The following is a 6,122-nucleotide window of genomic DNA, read 5'->3' as shown; positions in this document are numbered from 1 at the left end:
TATATATATATATATATATATATATATATATATATATATATCTGTGTGAGGAGGTCAAAGGACAACCTTGGTGGTAATTCTTTGTCTCCCTCCACACTACTTTTTGAAATGGGGTCTCACTGGGAAGTGGGCCTCACTAGCAATGTGAGGCTAGCTTGCCAGTAAGACCCAGGGTTTTCTGCCCTGCTCCACCTCACAGCATTGGAATCACAGGCATGTTCCTGGCTTCCTAAAAATGTAGGATTTAGGGCTCAAACTCAGGCCCCCATGCTTCAAGACAAAAACGTTATCATTTGTGCCTTTCCTACCCCTAAAATCCAACTCTGAGACCACTGGACTCACAGCAAGACTTGGCGACGGTCACCTGAAAGGTTTCACAGCAAGGCTTGGCCACGCCCATCTGAGAGGCTGAGATATTCTTATACTGTTTGGTGTTCCCTGGCTGATATTGAGCAGCGATTGCCACTACTTACATTGGAGATGGTGCTAGAAGAGAAACAAACCGGCATTCCCACCACAGCCGTACACAACCAGAGCCACTTCACCCTCTTCACACCGGAAGCAGGACAGGGTGGAAACATGCGGCGGGACTCAACCTGCAGGTTTGGAGTAAGTGTGCGTACAATAGGCAGCTTACTCTAGACAGGCACTCAGGTTCAGAGCTGGGCACTGACTGCTTGGTATGGGGGCCTGAGGTGCTGTGTGGCCCCCAGGACTTGACATATGGAATCTGTCCACAGGGAGATGGGACGTGGGTGGTTAGTGATACCACAAAACCCCAACTGTAAGACTAGCAAACAGGCAATTATTTTAGCAGAAAAATGAGAGACCAGCTTTGGAGGCTTCTTGTTTAGGCCTTGTTTCTAAACAGCTGAATAATTACCCTCGTCTATTTAAGACTTCCAGATGGCTTCAACATTTTTCTGCTTTCTTCAAACTTTCTCAGCCTCTTCACACTTGTCTCGGAGATTGCCGGAACATTTCTAATTGGATCACTGCACTTAAAACAAACATTTCCCGATGGGCTCTTGGCTTCACTCCGTGACAAATGCCCGGGACGTTCCAGGCCAAATGCAGGAAGACATGGGGCTCTGTGCGACTGGGTGCCCCATGCCATCTTTCTTCCTTTATATTCACTATTAAAACAGTGTTGACAAATCAGACATCAGTATGGAAAGCCATCATCTGACTCTGGGTAAAATGGCTAACTTGGTACCGTTTAACTTAAGTATAAGATAAATAAAAATGGCACTTTAATTTTAAGTATAAAATGGTCCTTTAACTTGATTTAAGTATAAACCCGTAGGTTTTAAGTTTTAAGTGTTCTACATTGGATGAGTGTAACCTTATTCTTTAGTGGGGAAATTGGAGGATTCTCTAGTTTTCAATCCATTACTTAGAAAATCAAACAATAGCACTTCTTGCTGTTGTAGTGGCTGTCATAGTAACAATGACATCCATTATAAATGCTTGCTGCTACTGTTGTGGGTCCAGTATAGGGCACAAATATGTGGGCTGTGGCCGTGGTCTTTGTATCCCACTTTGGGTTAGAGTCCCAGCTGCCCCCTTCAATTTCCTGCTAGCTTACCCTTGTTTCTGCCCTGTCCCTACAATGTCAGAGGCACTGTCTGTTTATCTTCTGTCTATCCTCCTGAATCGTCAGACTAGATGCAAATTGCACTGAGGTTTGTTGACTGAATGACAAACCTAAATGCAGCATCAAACTATATCCTGTGGTGGAAATGTTACCTGCAGGCTCATGAATATAAACACTTGGCCCCTAGTTGATGGTACTGATCAGGGGTTTGCGGGACCTTTAGGGGGTAGAGTCTTGGTAAAGGACATATGTCACTGGGGGTGAGTTTTGAGGGCTTAGAGCCAGGGCCACATCTCATCTCTCTCTACTTTCTGATCTTGCTGCTATGCCTTGCTGTTGTGATGGACTCTATCCCCCCAGGAACTGTGAGCTTTCACCAGGGCTCTCCTCACTGCAATAGGAAGCTTCTAACACAACTGAGGAGAGATTAGACATGTTTTTAAAAAGAAACGTGTATCTTTAAAATATAGGAAATAGAAGTTTTTAAAAGAAAGATATCTGTAAATAGTTTCACACATAGATATTTGAAGGGATTCAAAAGATGACTAAAAAGTATGATAATGGATTTACAGCCACGCCATCCACCTTCTCCAAGGTGACATGTGGCTGCTGACATCTTTCAGGACTGTCAAGAGCTGGGTAAGGCTGTTGTCAGAACAGGCTCAGTTCCTCAGCCTTGAATGGTGTGCCCACACCTGGTACATCCTTGAAGATGTTTCCTTGAGGAATCTTGGAAATAACCCACAGTTTCTTGGTGGAAGCACACAGTAGATCCATTTCTGTAGGTGAACCTTCAGCTATGACTTGGATATGGACTGTCCCAACAGGTTTATGTGTTCAACCCTCATCTTCTGGAAAACTAGAGATGGGCCTAGCCATGAGATACATTCTCCTGGCCATATTTAATTAAAGCTTGCTTCAAATTTGGCTTTAAATTGTGGTAGTGTTCTTCTTATTCTTCATCAGTGGGATTAACAAGACCATGGCCAGAGTGTCCCCAACAGCAAGCCTTCCCTGCCATAGCACGCTCACTCTCAGGCTGAGCCTGCAGTAACCACTTTCCCTAGGACTGCTTCTCTTCAAGAATTCTGTGATGACCACTCTCCTTCACTGAACAGATATGGCCATGGGCTCAACTGCATTAGGGGCGTGGCTCTTCTGGGGATAAGGGCTACAACAAGAGTATATGGAGCCATCAAACATTTGAGGTTGAGTCTGTCTTAGCAAAAAACTGGACAGATACTAGTATTGACATGGGTGATTCTGCTGTCTCTACAGGACACTGAGGGGGCCCTAGGGGCCAGGCTGTGTCGGCTGTGCATCAGGGAAGCTCTGCCTGAGCCTGTTCCATGCAGCCCCACAGCTCCCGATAGCACTTGCCTTTCTCCTGATGGTGACTGACAGAGGACAGATTCAAGTTCTTACAAGAGATGTGGCTTTGCCACATCACCTTAGCAAATTTCTCATGTTTCTCCATGCCTGATCTCTCTCTCTCTCTCTCTCTCTCTCTCTTTCTTTCTTTTTCTCTTTTTTTTCTGTCTTTCTTTGTGTGTGTGTGTTAGTTTGTTTATTACTTTTTCAAGAGAGGGTTTCTCTCTGTGCAACTCTGGCTGTCCTGGAACTCTCTGTGTAGACCAGGCTGGCCTTAAACTCAGAGATCTGTCTTCCTCAGCTCCCTGAATGCTAGGGTTAAAGGCATGCACCACCACTGCCTGACTTCCCCCAATGCTCTTTTGCTTATTTTTCTTTTTATTTTTAACAAGATAATCCTTCTATTTTTTTAAAGAAGAAATTATGCCACATATGGAGAAATGAACTTAAATTTAAGAATTGATAACACAGACTTCAGTGAAGACATAAGGAGAGATGGTTTGGTAGTTTATCCTCCATTTAGTATGTAGTACATATATATTTTTTAAAGTTTATGCAGAGAAAGGACATGCAATTCTCCACAAGGGACTTCCCTGGTGGCCGTTGGATGCACAGATTTGCTCTCTGCATGGATCAAGGTGCCTCCTGGCCTGGGCTTCCCATACAGACCTATGAGCCTGGTTGACAGCACAACCAGGGCTTCTGTCCTTTCCCTCATCCTCCTGACTTCCCTTTTGACCTCTATGATAAAATAATAATAATAATAATAATGATAATAATGATAATAATAATAATGGGACTGGCCCTCAAATGTTTCTTCCATTCTGGGAACAGCAGGGAGACAGACAGATGACCAGAGGGGCTAAAGTCTTGGCCTGTGACCACTGAGGTTTGGTCAGCTCAAACACCCTTCTTTCTGCCTTAGCAACACCCCCCCACCCCCCACCCCCACCCCGCCACCAATGGTATCAAAGTAAGCCTTCAGGGACCCAAGTCTGTTCATCAAGGTTCAAAGGAACTCAAGGTGTCTTGTGTCACTTGCTGTTATTAACCAGATTTTTTCTCCATATTTTAATGGGCCCAGATCCTAAGTATCTAGCTACACAGTTCAGTGGAGTTAAACAAATTGCATTGTTCTGTCTTTATCGTGTGTGTGTGGGAGATATTTGACTTTATAGTGCATTATATCCTGTGCTCTGTCACTCTGTGGGTGCATTTTGAAGTCACAGTTAACGCTCAACAAACGCAAGTCTGGGTGGAGTGTCTCTAAAAATTTAAAATCAACTCAACCCTCAGCTGGAAAATTCTCCGAGGTCAACACCCCTCAGAGCCAGCAGAGGGCAGTAGAGGACCAACCCGTGCAGAGCTCTCAGAGATGAAGAGAAACCTAGGGCTGGGGGCCAGGCATCTCTGAAGACAAAAGCTGGCTTCACATAACCAGCCTCGAAGCTATACAGCTGTCCAATAGCATAACGTTATTTTCCCATGAATTCCAATAAAAAAGCGATAATTCTTCCTTCCCTCCCAGACTGTGCAGCTTCTGGTTCTGAGCCAGTACTTGGGGACATTGTCACCTGGAAGGCATTTTGAAGGTATCCACGGTCCCTTGCAGACACAAGGGTTAGTAAGGAACTAATCGGTACCCCATCACTAAGAGGGGCAGTATTCAGAAAACAAAAACCTGGCAAACGTGGGCCCTAGACAGACAAAGACGAGTTAGCTAAGAAAACAAACCGCAGCTCTCAATACAAGTCTCCCACCACTAAATCGGAAAACAAAAGTCCCCAGTGCCTTAGGAAACCTCAGTAGCAACAAGTCGCCATCTAACGTGAAAAAGGCGTTCTCCTTTCTCCTGGAGCTACTCCTTGTCTCCAATGAATTAAAAAGATCAGGACTCTAATGCAGCTGCTTCCCACCCACCCACCTGCTGCCGCCGCCCTTCCTTGCGCGGCCAGGCTGTCCAGATTTGATATTAGCAAACGCAGGCTGGATTTCAGAAGCACCCCCCCCCCTTCCCTCCTACCTCTGACTTAAAAGAGCCTTCTTTATGCAAGTTAAAGGCTATGCCATTTGACTTCCTGGTCTAGGAATGGGTTGCTGGCATTTCTTTGACCTCTTAGGAGAATAATTAGGTGATCTTGTTACTAAGCAACAGAAAGGCAGGCAATAAGGCAGCTGAGCTCTGGGAGCAGACGGAGCTGGACTCCAGAGAGCTTAGGCCAAAGGCTGTGGTGCTGTGGGGACATTGAGCTTCTTGCATAGTGGCTAACACTCTGGAGGAAGGAACCAGTGTGGTTCCACTGTCTGCGTCTTCCCCAGCACAGACAGGCCCTTCACTGGGCAGAGTGCTTGAATACCTGTTGCCAGACAGTTGCTCACAGAGGGCTCAGTAATCCAGGCTGTGCAGGCCTTGAGAGAGAGTCAGGATTGTTTCCTTTAAAGGTAGACTCTCAGGGAGACAGGTTCCTTCCACGGAATAGTTCTGGATGGTGTTTTTGTAACTCAAGCCCCAAAGTCCCAGAGAGGAAAAACATACGACATGCAATTATAAGGGTTTAATCTCTCTTCCATATATATTTAAGATGTTACATATTCAATTCCCTATTTTAGATCCAGAGAGAGAGCTCAGGCAGTAAATGCTAGGTGTGTAAGCATGAACACCCGAGTCTGAGGGTGTGGCAGCCTGTTCTTGGAGTTCCAACCTGCACAGTGGATGATCCTTGAGGCTCACCAGCCAGTGAGAGACCTTGTTTCAAAAAACAGGATGGATACACCTGAGGCTGGCCTCTGGTCTCCACAGGCAAGAGCACATGTGTGCAGGTGTCCTCCACCCCCCTGTCAAACCCAGGCACATAAATACAAAACTTACATTAAATTGTACACACTAACCATCTTCATGGTAGCATTTCCATATGTGTACATACTACTCATTGATCATATCTACCTGTCTCCCTCCCTCACCATCCTCTCTCTCTCTCTGTCTCTGTCTCTCTCTGTCTCTGTCTCTCTCTGTCTCTGTCTCTCTCTCTCTCTCTCTCTCTCTCTACTCTCCACGCATAACAGTACTTAGGAGCTGTCTTAGTCAGGGTTTCTATTCCTGCACAAACATCATGACCAAGAAGCAAGTTGGGGAGGAAAGGGTTTATTTGGCTTA

The sequence above is a fragment of the Mus caroli genome, chromosome 16, assembly GCF_900094665.2.
Source record: "Mus caroli chromosome 16, CAROLI_EIJ_v1.1, whole genome shotgun sequence".
NCBI classification, from domain to species: domain Eukaryota; kingdom Metazoa; phylum Chordata; class Mammalia; order Rodentia; family Muridae; genus Mus; species Mus caroli.
The sequence above is the reverse complement of the archived record's forward strand: the minus strand, read 5'-3'. Positions refer to the sequence as shown.